Source organism: Ceratotherium simum, chromosome 21 (assembly GCF_057802395.1).
Source record: "Ceratotherium simum simum isolate JZ-2026a chromosome 21, ASM5780239v1, whole genome shotgun sequence".
NCBI lineage: Eukaryota > Metazoa > Chordata > Mammalia > Perissodactyla > Rhinocerotidae > Ceratotherium > Ceratotherium simum.
Window position 1 is genome coordinate 33,242,274 of NC_141920.1, and position 14,252 is coordinate 33,256,525.

Consider the following 14,252-nt stretch of genomic DNA (forward strand, 5'->3'; position numbering starts at 1 on the left):
CATTTTGTTTTGGTTTTTGAACTGTAAGGATCAGATGACTAGGCTAAGAGATTGTCCTAAACCATCCAAGCGTGTTGTATCTGTTAAGGCCATTTTCTTGGCTGCTGCTAAAGGGAGTTGTTTATACTGAGCCCGGCACCGAGTTGCCTAGCTTAACTTCTATGTAGAAAATTACATCAGTTCCATCTCTGATTCACAATGTCTGCTGAACTTCTGGAATAAATTATGAGATGCCATGAGCTACAAGACACAGCTCTCCTTTTATTGCTCACCAAATGCAGACAAGGTACATTTCTGTTCTTGATGAGTCAGCCAAATTAGCCAGCCCTGAGCCTGGCGCCTTCTCCTTTAATTGGGTCCTGTGGGCACGGGCCTCCATCAAACACCTCCACTTTCAGGAAGGAAGGCACGACACACAACCAAAATGTTTCAGAGCTGAAGGGACCTAAGGGATTACCTCCTCCAATGCTGTCATTTTTCTTTTTAATCATTGACCAGTCTTTTATTTTGGAGTTGATAAAACAGAGTAGAACTTTCCAACATTCCCAATAAATGACTTAATTAGAAAATGATCACCAGACATACATTTTAGAGGGGAAGTCTGAAAGAAAGGAATGAATTTTCCCACTCTGATGTGTACCTGGCAATCATACCCCAATCCAGGAACAAACTCAAGGAGGATGATTTTGTACTCTGAGGTTTTAACCAACACTGCTAGCGATTGTTGATCAGTGGAACAAATATTCAGTAAAACTCAACTCTTTAACTGTGGTGACATGTAGATTCTACTTCCCTCTTACCTTGACACAGCAACACTGTCAAAACTTGTCATTTTTCTTCCCTTAGCTGATTAGCTGTAATAAAAAATGTGTGTTAGCCTGTCCTACCTCTCCTTTCTGTTTCTCCACCTCAGTGATCCTACACCCAGGCCCCTTCCAATTATCTCTTCTCTTCCATCAAAGCCTGTTCTTGAATAAATTCACTTTAGCATAAATACCTGATATGGTTTCTGACAATACTCTTAGGCTTACGTGTATTTTAGCAGAAGGAAACACTCTAGGCCAAAAGAATGAATCTCTAATTGTGGAATTTGCAAACCTCTTATTTTAAAGAAGAGAAATCTGAGGCTCCGAGAGGCCAAGGAGACATGCCTGAGGTTACCCTGCTGGTTGAAGTTGCGTTAAAACGGGAGCTCTTGGCTTCCTATTCCACACCACTCTCCTTTCTTGCTACCCAGATGTCCTGCGAAGTAGCAATTTCCACCAGAAAGTGTACTTGGATTTCATGGACCTGGGGTACTTGTGTAAAGAGCCCTCCACAGAGAGTGATGGTAGATCCACTCGTAGTGAATTTCTCTCTAAGAAATACACAGTTCCCCTGATTTCTATGATCAGCAGCTAACATGATTTTGCATTTCCGCCACAGGAAATACAGAACAAATATTTTCAATTCTGTAGAGAAATGATGTTTGGAATGGGCTTTTTTTTTTTTTTTTTTTTGCTGAGGAAGATTGGCCCTGGGCTAACATCTGTGCCCATCTTCCTCTACTTTATATGGGACACCGCCACAGCTTGGTTTGACAAGTGGTGTGTAGGTCTGTGCCCAAGATCCGAACCTGCAAACCCCGGGCTGCCGAAGCAGAGTGCATGAACTTAACTGCTATGTCACTGGGTCAGCCCCTGGAATGGGCTTTTGATGACTCTCTGGTAAGGCAAAAAGCTTATTTGACCCCATTTATAATTCAAGGTCAGTTTTCTGGACCCTTAAGGGCCAGCACTTGCTTTTAGGACACTCAAGAGGTTCCTGATACATAGATCATAGATCCTACCAGCCCGCTAGGTCCAAGGTGCCTGTCTCTCCTTTCTCTGCCTTGAACCACCACACCCTTTTTCAGCCTGTCTCCTGAGTCTCATTCTCCCAAATCGCCACAACTCACAAGGTATGTAGGTATATAAGATTTCATTATATTGTTGAGGAAACCTCAGACCTCATATGAAACATGGGAAAGAAAAGATTTAAAATGAGGCTATGTAAGAATTTTCTTTCAGTTCAAGGGAAAACGTTCCAAAAAGTTCAACTCTTCACTAGAGTTTCTTGTTGGCACACCTCAGTTCCTAAATCTGCTCCTACCGACTCAACTCTCTGTAAGATTCTCTTTTGCTGCCTTGCATAGATCTTCTGCCTGTTTGAAACCCCAGCCCCTGCCCATAGGACTTGGTCTTGGGTCCTCATCAAGTCCCACCCTGAGCAGTACTGGGCACCAAGGCTGATTTATTTGGTCTGGATCAACACCCAGGGGGGCAAGAGTGTTAGGGCAGTTCTCCAAGGCTTTCCAAGTCCCTTTGAAGAGTCCAGTGTGGAGGTGGGGCCCTGAGTCCTAACCCTGACCCTCCAAATCTCCCTAGCAGTGTTGCTGCAGATAAAACTCTTAATTTCCTAGTTACCGAAGGCTCATACGCACACAAACACACACAGTCTCCCAACGACAGACACGTGCGTGCAGCGTAAACCCAAAAGGAGGAAGTAAAACATTTTCCTAACACATCCTATAATTTGCACAGTTCTCTCTCCCCGATGAGTATACACTTTCACATTTCTGTATAAGGTAGTATTCATTCCTTTCCTTAATCTGCCTTCCCCTCCCCTTTCGCCTTTCAAATTGTTTCCTCAGGCCTGTTTGGAATCTGAAAGTGTCTGTGACGAAGCTGCTGCATTTCTCAACAACTGTTCTCAGCTACACAAAGATCCAGCTAAAGCTCTGAAATGAATATATGTGAGTGTGTATAGTTATTACTTAGGTTATTTGTGCTATATATATTCTATTTCCTGCTTTTTAAAGAAAGTCTTGTGACCCAAAGCTGGATTCAAAGTATCCATTATTCAGAGTAAATAAAGAGTCGTAGTCATCAAATTCCACATGGGATCCTCTGGACTCTTGTAAATGCATTGGGCAGGTTTCCCCAGGACTACAACAGAGAGAATGATAGAGCATACCTCACAGGGTTGTTGGGAGGTTTCAGTGAATTCATATGTAACACAAGCATGCATAGATAACCTAAAAGTAAAGTACCTGGCACATAGCAAGTACCCTATGCATTTTTTTGATTATTATTATGTATATACATTTCTGTGGTTGCCACATAAGGTTTCAGTTTTTAAAAATGCCCCTGCTTAAAAAGTGAAAATCTCAGCTCTGGATCAAGCTTCAAACTACAGGTCGAAGGAAAGTCCCAGATGTCATCAAATAAAGTCCTTTGTACCTTTGAGAAACCCGTGCTTAAGGGAAACACATTGTCTTCCATCATGTAAATCAGCCATGGGTTTTGAAAGCCATATGACTCCCTAATATCCATGGGGCACTTCCTGTGTGCTGGATGCATTGATAATTTATTCTCCAAAACATCCTCATGAGTTGGGTTCTAGTATCATCACTGCCATTTTACAGTTGGGGAACTTGAAGTTAGCTTACACAATAAAGTGAGTTTGTTGGTTCACGGGTTGAGAAATCCAGAGGTAGGTGGTTTCAGATGCAACTGGTGTAGGTGTTGCTCTAGCCACTGGCTCGAATCTTGTGATTATTTCTTGCCTCTGCTTTCCCATGTTGGCTACAATCTCAGCAAGCTTGTCTTGTCATTTTAAGATATCAGTCAATAACTCAAAGGCCACGTGCTTCCTTGTCCCCATCCAATGACAGAGAACATCTCTTTTGGTAGATCTTTTGGCAAATTAGGTAAGCTTCTTTTTCAGGAGGCCCTGTCAGACCTCTTCTCATTGCTTCATTGCCCTAATTCAGAAATCAGTGTGGCCTAGAGATGGAAGAACACGCGGACTTTTCCAAATGCCTTAAACCTGAGGCTGAGTATGGAATGAATCACCCCAAAACAGCACTACAAAAATAGGAGAGGGAACTTCTCAAAGGAAGTTCAGGGTTGCTGCAGATTCTTATCACAGGAAACAGATTCTGAGGTGGACATTAATGTACAGGGGTATTAGGAAGTGCCCTTGTGAGCAGCACCTTAGAAAGGAAGAGAAGGAGGCAGGGTTGAGCAGAGGAAGAAACTGGACTGCAAAGAAGTTTCAATAAGTTCTTCAGCCAGCTCTATAGGGAGCTCTGGAGCTGGGAAGACCCTTCAGAGGTGTCTTGAATTGGAGCAAGGTGGGTGGGAGTGAGGGGCTGGGCCTTTATACCCACCCATCCCCTCCATGAATCAGGTATGGTTTGTGGGATGCCCAGGAAGGAAGCTTGGTGCCGGCTCTTTTTAGGAGAAGGCAGTTCCTGGAGAGGGAGTCGGCTGTCAGCTGACAACACTTCCAGCAGCTGGGAGAATAAGTCCTTCTGGCCTGAAGAGGAATCTGGGCAGCACATTCCAGTAATCACGAAGCAGTTGTGGGATAGGAAACAAGTCCCTCAGCTTCTAAGAGGCAAAGCCCAGATCCGCACACAGGCCTTTTAGATGGCGTTGCTCTAGCTCTCACCTTGTTGCTTACTCTTCAGTGTGTGCTGATTTCTACACACTGACCACTGTAGAGCAGTTCTGGAAAGAATCCCAGACACAAAGTATCTAAGTGTCAGCTGCCCATCCATGTGTGTCATGTGAGTAACTAAGAGGGCTGAATGTGAGGAGGAAACTAGTGGTGCTGTATCTAATTGGGTGGTTAGGGAGACAAGATGTCTGGCCAGATTCTCATCAGAGAACTGCTCGGTTTGAACAAATGAGGAATATGAAGAACTTGGAAAGGTTACAAAGAAGTCACTACAATGATGAATGTTTTTCTGAACCAGCACAGTTAGGAAAAAGGAAAGACTGCAAATCAGTGATGGCCTTGGTGATCTCACAAAGTGAGACGATCCCTGTTACATTGTGATGAAAATACAGTGTGCACACATGTAAAATTGGCAATTACAGCCTCCTTCTGGCAAATACACCAAATTATTTCATTCCTGACAAAATAATCAAAATCCTACAAATATTAGGTTCATGCATTTAGCCACTTTATCTCAGACATTTTGGGTATTCATGGATAGTGAAATTAAAAACACGCTTATTGGAAGAAAATATGCTGGCAGCTTTAGAGCACCTAAAGTGAGGGTGAAACTCTGACCCAGCTTTAGAACGTTGGTCCATGGAAACTGCATTCAATAAACTTCTTAATCATGTCCAGTTCCCATGGCAACAGCCACTGAAGCACCTTCACTGAATAAGACTGAATGTGATAACTGCTAACATGGAAATATAAATCCTCCCCTGTTCTCTCTGTTTTCCAGCATTTCTCTCTCCAACATGTTCTGTGTTACAAAGCAGGACTTGGAACACTGCCTGTATCTCTCTTCTCCTGTGCTCACCAGATTTCAATGGTGAAGCCCCCTTTCCACTGCGTTTTCAGCATAGAACACAGAAATGAGCGGAGGGGAACATTACATGCTTTCTAAAAGATAAGGAAAGTAATTTCAGATAGATCCTCACCCATCCATATCCCTCACTAAGAGCCCTATTTTTTCTTTCAGGCAGTAATGCTTTTTTTCTGTTGGAATCAAATCAAAGCATATTTGTGTTCAGGAGCAAGACAGATTTCCTAAGTAACAGAGAAGCTATTTTTAGAGGATCTCGGGAGGAAGAAGATCTTGGAATCCACATAAACCTAGATCCAGCTTTTGGTACAGTGTGTCTCAGAGGGTACACGTGCACAATAATTCCATCCAGCTTATCATAAACTTCCTGAGATGTCCTCACAAAGGCTGTTCTGGATGGAGCCTGGAGCTGCCAAGTGGAACATCACACATCCTTTTCCTTCTTTTCCTTTAAAGCACACCGTCAGTTTTTTACCTCCGGAAGAATCCTACAAAGAGGTCAGATTGTGCTGAGAATGATCATAGTGGTGGTATATCTGGGCTGTCTGTCAATAAATTTGGGTGAGTTAGCTTTGAAGGGACAGCATCAGTAGTAGTTTGTGGTTAGCCCTTAGCTTTGTGTATGTGCTGCTGAAGCGAGCACGCTCTTAGCTTTGTAGATGTGAATGAGGACTGTACGTTTGCATCCCAGGTGTGTAACCTGGGGTATATGCAGGGGCAGACAATACCTTGTGGGTCAGCCAATGTGGGAAGGGATGAGCAGTGGGTAGATATTATAAATAATAATTCAGGGGAATAATTAGTGTACTATTTTGCAAAGTGTGAACTCTGGATCTTGATTCAAACAAATAAACTATTTAAATTATTTATGAGACAATTAGGGGAATTTGAACACTGATGAAATATTTGATGATATTCCATCATCAAATGGAGTTGAGTGATGGGTGTGTGGGGGTTCATGATACTATTCTGTCTACCGTGGCCTATAGTGAACATAAAAGGCACATAACCAGCCCTGGTGGGGTAATCTGAGGTTTTATGGAGGAAGCGTCCTCTAAACTGAGACCTCAAGGATGAGAGGAGCTAGCAGACACAAACTGAGGGTAAGGGGATGAGATGTGGGGTATCGAGTGGATAAGTCTTCCAGGTGGAGGGAGCTGCATGGGCATAGGCCTGAGGGTCAAGGAGAGTCCCTTGGGACTGAAAGAAGCTCAGCAGGATTGCATCAGAGTGTGGCAAGAGAAGAGGCTGGGAGATGGAATCAGGATCAGAAGGCAGCGATCAAGAGTCTTTACATTTTCTTAAGGGCAGTGGGAAGCCATTGAGCAGGGGAGTACATGACCGGATTCAGGGTTTAGAAAACCTCCTCTCAGGCTTGATGGTCCCAAGGGAGTCTTAACTTTAGAAAGTCTTTTTTGAGTACTCCAGCCCTCCTCTTTCTAAGCAGTCGATTCCATCTTCCTTACCAGATGGTTTTGCTTCATGCATTACAAGTTCTATGGTGGCTAAATTGAAAGTTCCACGCTGATACAAGGGAGGGACTACTTACTCTTTGCTATGGACTGAATTGTGTCCCCTGCAAATTTATATGTTGAAGCCCCAACTCCTAATGTGACTGTATTTGGAGATGGGCTTTTTGGAGGTAATTAAGGTTAAATGAGGTCATAAGGGCGGAATCTTGATCTAATAGAATTGGTGGCCTTATAAGAAGAAAAAGAAGAGAGAGAGGTTGCTCTCTCTTTCCCAGAATGCAAGTGCTGAGGAAAGGCCATGTGAGGACACAGCGAGAAGGCAGCCATCTGCACGCAAGGAAGAGAGCTCTCACTAAAACTGGACCATGCTGGTCCCCTGATCTCACGCTTCCAGCCTCTAGATCTGTGAGAACATAAATTTCTGTGGTTTAAGCCACTCAGTCTATGTTATTTCTTATGGCAGCCCAAGCTGACTAAGACATTCTTCCAAGTCCCTCTCCATCCAGATAATCCTGAGCTGGGACAAGCCTTAGACATTTCAAAAGTTCTTAATTCACTGATTTGATCAATTATTAAAGATCATCAACATTATACTCCCATTATAATCACAGTTTCATATTTATGTACTCAGGTGCTTTTCTTGACTATTATAAAGCCAAGCTACTGTATAAGGATACAGTTCTACTGCAGCACTGAATATATATAATAATCTGATGTTAATATAATCGTCTCTCTCTCCAGTTTACTCTGAAAAGACACATCTTAGGTTTGTTGGAGTTTTTCCTACTTGAAAACTTCAGTCATTACATCAACATGCAATTGCTAACTCCCAAGTTTGGATGAGCTGCACATGGTATTTAAGGCATGTGTTTATAAGAAGATAGCCTTAGTTTATATTTATGCAGTACAATGTTATCTTCTTTAGCTGTCTTTCATAGACAAGGCAACTGTTCAAAACAAATTGCCTGGCAATGACAGTCTTTGCAAATTTGGACACAATGCTTAAGTTGACTTTCAGTTTCCTACATGACAGACTACTCAGCTATGTTCTTTGCAAAGTCTCCAAGTCCAAGTAAGTGAGTTTTTTAAGAAAGCAGGATGAGAGGCATCAGCCACTCTGATGGGATCACAAGGGAGCTAGGAGCCCTGTAGCTGCCAAAGAGTTCTCCTACCACCTCTCTCAGTGCCAAACCACCTTTAGTCGTCCTTTCCTCTGGATATTACATCTTCCCTAACATCCCTCTATTAATATGATTTTATGCTCATAGATATGAATCTGTATGAATTTGTTCCATGAGAATCAAACTCAAGAACTGTCACCTTCCTTTATATTCTTAAATGAAATTAAATCTGGCTCAAGCTCTATTGACTTTAGTAGTGGAGAAATCTAATCCCAGACTTTTGGTGAAGAGTCCCCTCTCCACCCTCTTAGGAAAGTACCCAGGGTTTAGGCAATCTGGATATCTTGCCATCTGAGCCGTTGGAAGAAGTGTCATTCCACCACCCACTCCAGTTAAGGTGGGGGAACTTTCTCAAAGCTCCTGAGTATTATCTAGGGTCTCAAACTCTGCACAGTTGCAGCTATTCCATTCAGAGGCCCTATCTCTGGAGATCTGTAAACTCTCCCTGTGAGGCTTCAGGAGAACTGACACCCTCCATCCTGACTCCACCCGTCATCCTTGTGCAATGGAGCTCTACCCTTCAACAAAGAGTTTAACTGTCACCACAATCAAGATATAGAACATTTCCACCACCTTAAAACGTTCTGACAAGTCCCCTTCCCTGACCCCAGGTTTCAATCAACCACCAATTGATTTTCTGTCTAGGATATACCACACTATCCATTCACTAGTTGGTGGACATTTGGATGGTTTCCAATTTTTAGCTCTTATGAGTAATGCTGCTATGAACATTTCCATACAACTTTTTGTGTGAACACACGTCTTCATTTCTCTTTAGTAGATACTTAGGAGTTGGACTATGGATCACAGGGTAGGTGTATGTTTCACTACAGTAAGCTTTTGTTTATCTGTATAAAAAACTGCCCAACTATTTTCCAAAGTAGCTGTACCCTTTTGCATTCCTACCAGCAATGTATGAGAGTTCTAATTGCTCCACATCTTTGCCAACAATTGGTGTTGTCAACCTTTGTAATCTTAGCCATTCTAGAGGGTATGTATTATATAAAATTTTAATAAATCTCCATTCCAAATACACTTAAAAATAACTTTACATTACAGTATTAATGCGTCAGAAAGGGGTATCAATTTAAGGTGCTACCAGTTAACATGTTAGCTATATTCATTCATACGATCATTCCAGCTCGGGGCCCTTGGAACTCAGTGACTTCCTAGAGGCCATAACAATGGTTCTTAAACCATTTTCGTTCAAAAAATTTAATGTTACTTCATTAGAATGGAAAGGTGGAAAATGGGAAAATGAATTATTACCATTACTAGAGAAGACACACACTTTTCAAATATGGGAAACCATTTAAAGGGATTCTTTGTTGGGAAAACGGTTAGAGGTCATGACGGTGAGAACTGGTAGACAGCAAAATCTGGAGAAAAATGTTTACTCTTATCACTATGGAATTACTGTAATTATTAGACCCACCACTAGATTTTGTTGAATGGGTTACCATAGAAGACAATATGTTATATCACAAACTTGTTTTCTTAATATTTTTATGTCTTTCTTCCACTATAAGTGAAGTCCATTGTAAATGTACGTATTTTATTTTACGCATTTAAAAATGTTATTGTGAGAAGTGCATATGCTTCACCAGATGGCAACAAGGTCCATGGCATATAAAAAATTCCAGTGCCTAGGCCCATCCTTAGAGATTCTAATTTAGTTGATCTTGGATGACTCCAAGGAATCTGTATATCTTTTTAAAGCTACTGTCACGCCAGGGTGGGACACTTCAGGGTTGACACCTGTCTTACAAGGGGTAGGGTCCAATAGGTTAATGTGATATTGTGATTTATAGTAAGAAATATACATTTGGTCTTCATCTCTGTTTGGGGTACAGAGCTAGAACCTTTGGAATTTCCCAAGTGATGAGAACGACAAAAGTGTCTTTTGTTATGCTAATGAGGTGACTTTTGGACTGCACCTAAGGATGGGGCCTGGTTGCCAGTGGAACCAACCATGGGATCAGGGACTTTGAGTCACTCTCTGACCTCCAGGGAGGGGAGAAGGGCTGGAGGTTGAATCAATTGCCAATGGCCAATGATTTAATTAATCGTGTCTGTGTAATGAAGGCTTCATAAAAATCCAAAAGAGTGGGGTTCAGAGAGCTGAGTTGAACACACGGAGGTTTGGGGAGAGTGGTGCACCTGGAGAGGTCATGGAAGCTCAGAGTCCTTTCCCCATTCCTTACCCTATGCATCTCTTCCTACAGGCTATTCCTGAGTTAGATCCTTTTATAATAAACTGGTGATCTAGTAAGGAAGATGTTTCTCTGAGTTCTGTGAGTTGCTTTAGCAAATTAATTGAACCTAGGAGGGAGCCCTGGAAACCTCTGATTTATAGCTGGTCAGTCAGAAGCACAGGTAATAAAGTGGACTTGGAATTGGTGTCTGAAGTTGGGGGTAGGGGGGTAGTCTTGTTGGACTGAACCCTTAACCTGTGCGATCTGACATTTTCTGCGGGTGGATAGTGTCAGAATTGAGTTGAATTGTAGGACACCCAGCTAGTGTTTGGAGCATTGCTTGGTGGTGGTGTGGGAGGATCCCTCCCACACATACAGGCCCACAAATCAGAACTGGGTGTAGAACCCAATTAGTTAAGGAATTAGCTTTATCAGCGAAAGGAAAAGCTAGCAAACAAAGAAGCAGGCAGTCCCACCTCCTTTCCTATCTCAAAGTAGGTATGCCAGGTCCAGGGCATTGGTGGACATGCTGTGGGTTCTATTCTAGTGGAAAAACTCCCCTCCCTCCTATGGCACAGATTGGTGCCAAGTGGTCTGGATTTGGGATGTCAGCTGTTGAATGAAGTTGTCTGGGAATGCCAATTGCTTTGCAGCTGGGGCATTTGGGGATCTTGTAGTACGAGGGCTATTGCATTCCCCCTGCCGGCCAAATATTCCAGTCCAACAGGCATTTGAGCTTGGGTGCTGTCCTTTCACTGGAATGGCCTCATGCTGTGTCCAGCAGCTGTCCTGGCTCTGGCAGATGGCTCTTTGATTTGATGAGAAACTGAAGACCATGTATGAGCTCACCCTGGCCTTGTAAATTTTGCCTTTTGACAATAAAGCGTTTTTCTCAACTAATGCTGTATAATGTAGTGAATTGTGTCCAACCTTTTGCAGGACAAATGGCAGCCCCAAAGGGACCCATCTGGCCCTACAGCTGATTTTCCACTCGCAACCAGGAGTGAGGTAACCAGAAATGCATGGAGCACAGGTAGACATTGAATGATTACTTGGGTCCAATTTCTACATTTTACTGAAAACATACTTTGAGAATCCATTGGATTCCAAAGACTTATCACACATTTCTCATTTTGGGAGGTGGTTTAGCAGCAAGAAGATTGGGCCAGAGGCCTGAGCCCCAAGAAGTTTGTCTCTGCGAGTTTTCAAGGCTTGGGGGACTGCTTTTGAATTTTGAATACGTATTTCCAAAGGCGTTTTCCCAGTCAACAGTGCTTCTTGAATAGAAAATTCTGAAATAGGGAGGCCTTACTAGATGAGTGAGGACCACACTGTAGCATGGCCCAAAAGGAGAGGATGGGGGGCCTTTTCCTCACTCGGTTTCCCTTAGCCTGAGGGCATGAAAGAGAAGCTCAAGGGGTCCGCAGGCTCCTTATAAAGGAGCACAAAGTAGAGCAGAGGCCCACACCAAGGGGCCTCCAGAGTGGTTGTCCAGTAAGGAGATCCTTCACCCAGAAAGGGCCTGGGGCCTGGAGGCTGGCAAAGGCTGAGGGGAGACATGACTGCCCCTGCCTGAGTAGGGGGTCTTCCGTGGCAAATAGGGTCCAGATGAAGTTATGCAGCACCCCTAAAATGCCACTTATACCATCTCAGCAGAGCCCACCAACTCTATGGGGGCCACCTGAGGGAGTCCTCCGGAGGCCAGTCGCAGGAAGAGGTCAGAGGTCAGAGCTCTTCTCCTCATGAGTCCCAACAACAGAGATCTAGGCTGGGAAGGTACGGGGATGGGGAGGGGGAGAGTGCTGGAACATAGATTTCCAGCTCTCTGAGAGAGTGAGTCTAACTTTGATGATCTTCTATTTAATCCATTGTTTGGTAATATGTTACAAGTTATTTAAGCCAGTTTGAGAGAAAAGGGGGAATTTATTATGCGTATATTCACAGCCCAGGAACCAAGTGTAGGAGGGCTTCCGGAAGGGAGGGAGCCTGGAACAGGAAGCCATCTCTCATCTCTGATTCTCTTGCCCATTCTCTTCTCTCTCTCTCTCTCTCTCTCTCCCCCCCCCCCCCCCCCCCCGCCACAGACTGGCTTTCTCTGCTTCTCCTACACATATGGTACCCTATGACCCCACAAAGCTCGTGAGTTCACATGTGAGAGCCCCAGCCTCCTGCCAACGCTGACCAACATCCTCTCTGTTCCAATACGAGAATCCTGGAGGGAGAATCCAATTGGCACAGTCAGATGCCCACCCAGCTTTCGTACTGCCAGATGCTGGGAATGGATTGTATTAGCGTTGCTGCAGTCTTCCTCTAGAAGCAGACCAGAACACAAGGATATGCACACAAGTAGTTTATTTGGGAGGTGATCCCAGGAAGCACCTGTAGGGGAGTAGGGAAGCAACATAGAGAAAGGAAGGAAGCCCTGGATGTGTTAGTAAAGACAGGGCAACTGGGCCTCAATCCCACTGGGACCTCTGGGAGAGTATGAAGAGCACACTTCAGGGTTGTCCTACCTGAGCAATGAGATAGCTGGGGTATTTATCCACCACCTCCTATCAGTCACTGGTTGAGGGCTACTCTCAGAGGTGTTAATTCCTTGCCTTCCCTGGAGTTAGCTCTGGTGGAAATTCCAAGTGCTTGCATCGAAAAGCACTTGATGTGAATGGTGAGAGCCATATGGTCAAGGTACCAAGAGCATCTGTGTCTTACATCTGTAGTGCCATATAGATATCATTCAGGAATGGGAAAGGAAACTCACAAGAGTATGGTTGAAAATATGATTGGAGAAAATGGAATTTTCAATACTCCTCTGCCTTAGACTTCCCAGGGAATTGACAATATACATGAATTAAACTGTGAGTGGTTTAATAGCCATAGAAAGATCATATATGTAGACAGAAATGAACACATGCGTGTTGTAACAGATGTGCTTAACACACATAGGTAAAATTCACTAGCAGAGAATCTCTCCTGTACTATGAGTGATTTTAGGTGAGAAGAAAATTGAATTGTTCTTTTAAACATACTGCTTTTGCTGGAAGGCATTAAAAATGTGAAAACAAGTGGTAATGGAGCAATGGATGTTTTCTTTCCTTTGCATTGTTATAATGATGTTTGCGCAGTAATTGGACTTGAGAGTGAAACAGTGTTCCTAAAATGCATTTTTTTCGCACTAAAAAAATGTCCCTCATCTTTTAGTGTCTCACAATCCTCTATTTTTCTAATAGCCTCAGGTGCTCAGTTAGTGCAAGTCCCCTTTGAAAACAAGGGAATCTTTGTGCTCAGGCTCTTTAGTGCTGGAGCAAGACAGCAAATGAGACCCATGGGAATTTGGGGCTCAGGCAAAGTTCCAGATGACATTTGGGGCTTAAGTGCTCAGATGGGGCCTGTGATGGAGGGAGGAGGGTTGGAGCTCAAAGGCCTTGGTTACCTATTTACAACACAAGGGGTAACCAGAGATGTCTGGGGGTAGAGGGTTCTGGTGGGAGCAGAGGCATCTCCCCAACAAATGGGGCTGGCTGTGCTCATCCAGGTATCTTTCCCTCACCTTGAAATAGAAGAGGTAGATTCTACCAACAGCTTGGAAATGCCCCCTTAAGATTTCTCCAGCCCAGATTGGTAAGGACCACGCGCTTTCCGTGGACTATGATAATTATCCTACAGTCTTGAGTATCTTAAAACAGTTTACCAAACATTAATAGTTACATCAGAACCTTTTTAAAAAACACCCTGTTTTTCTTTAAAAAAAAATGTTTAACTAGCGGCCGGCCCAGTGGTGCAGTGGTTAAGTTCGTGCGTTCTGCTTCAGCGGCCCGGGGTTCGCCTGTTCGGATCCTGGGCGTGGACCTACTCACCGCTCATCAAGCCATGCTGAAGTGGCATCCCATATAGAAGAGCTACAACTCTGCAACTATGATATACAACTACGTATTGGGGCTTTGGGGAGAAAAAGGAAAAAAAAAAAAAGAGGAAGATTGGCAACAGATGTTAGCACACTGCTAACATCTGTTAAAAAAAAAAAGTTTAACTATATCTGTTCTTATGTTTAAAATAG

The 14,252-nt window shown here is 43.5% G+C and overlaps 1 long non-coding RNA gene across 1 annotated transcript in view; it reads left to right on the forward strand.

Annotated features, from left to right (window-relative positions):
* Positions 1-2,704: 2,704 nt before the first annotated feature.
* Positions 2,705-14,252, forward strand: part of LOC106802379 (uncharacterized) — a 51,593-nt gene continuing 40,045 nt past the window's right edge. The window contains exons 1-2 of the long non-coding RNA XR_001391615.2: positions 2,705-2,773; positions 11,138-11,231. This is a non-coding gene — a long non-coding RNA (uncharacterized LOC106802379). The remainder of the gene's footprint in view (positions 2,774-11,137; positions 11,232-14,252) is intronic.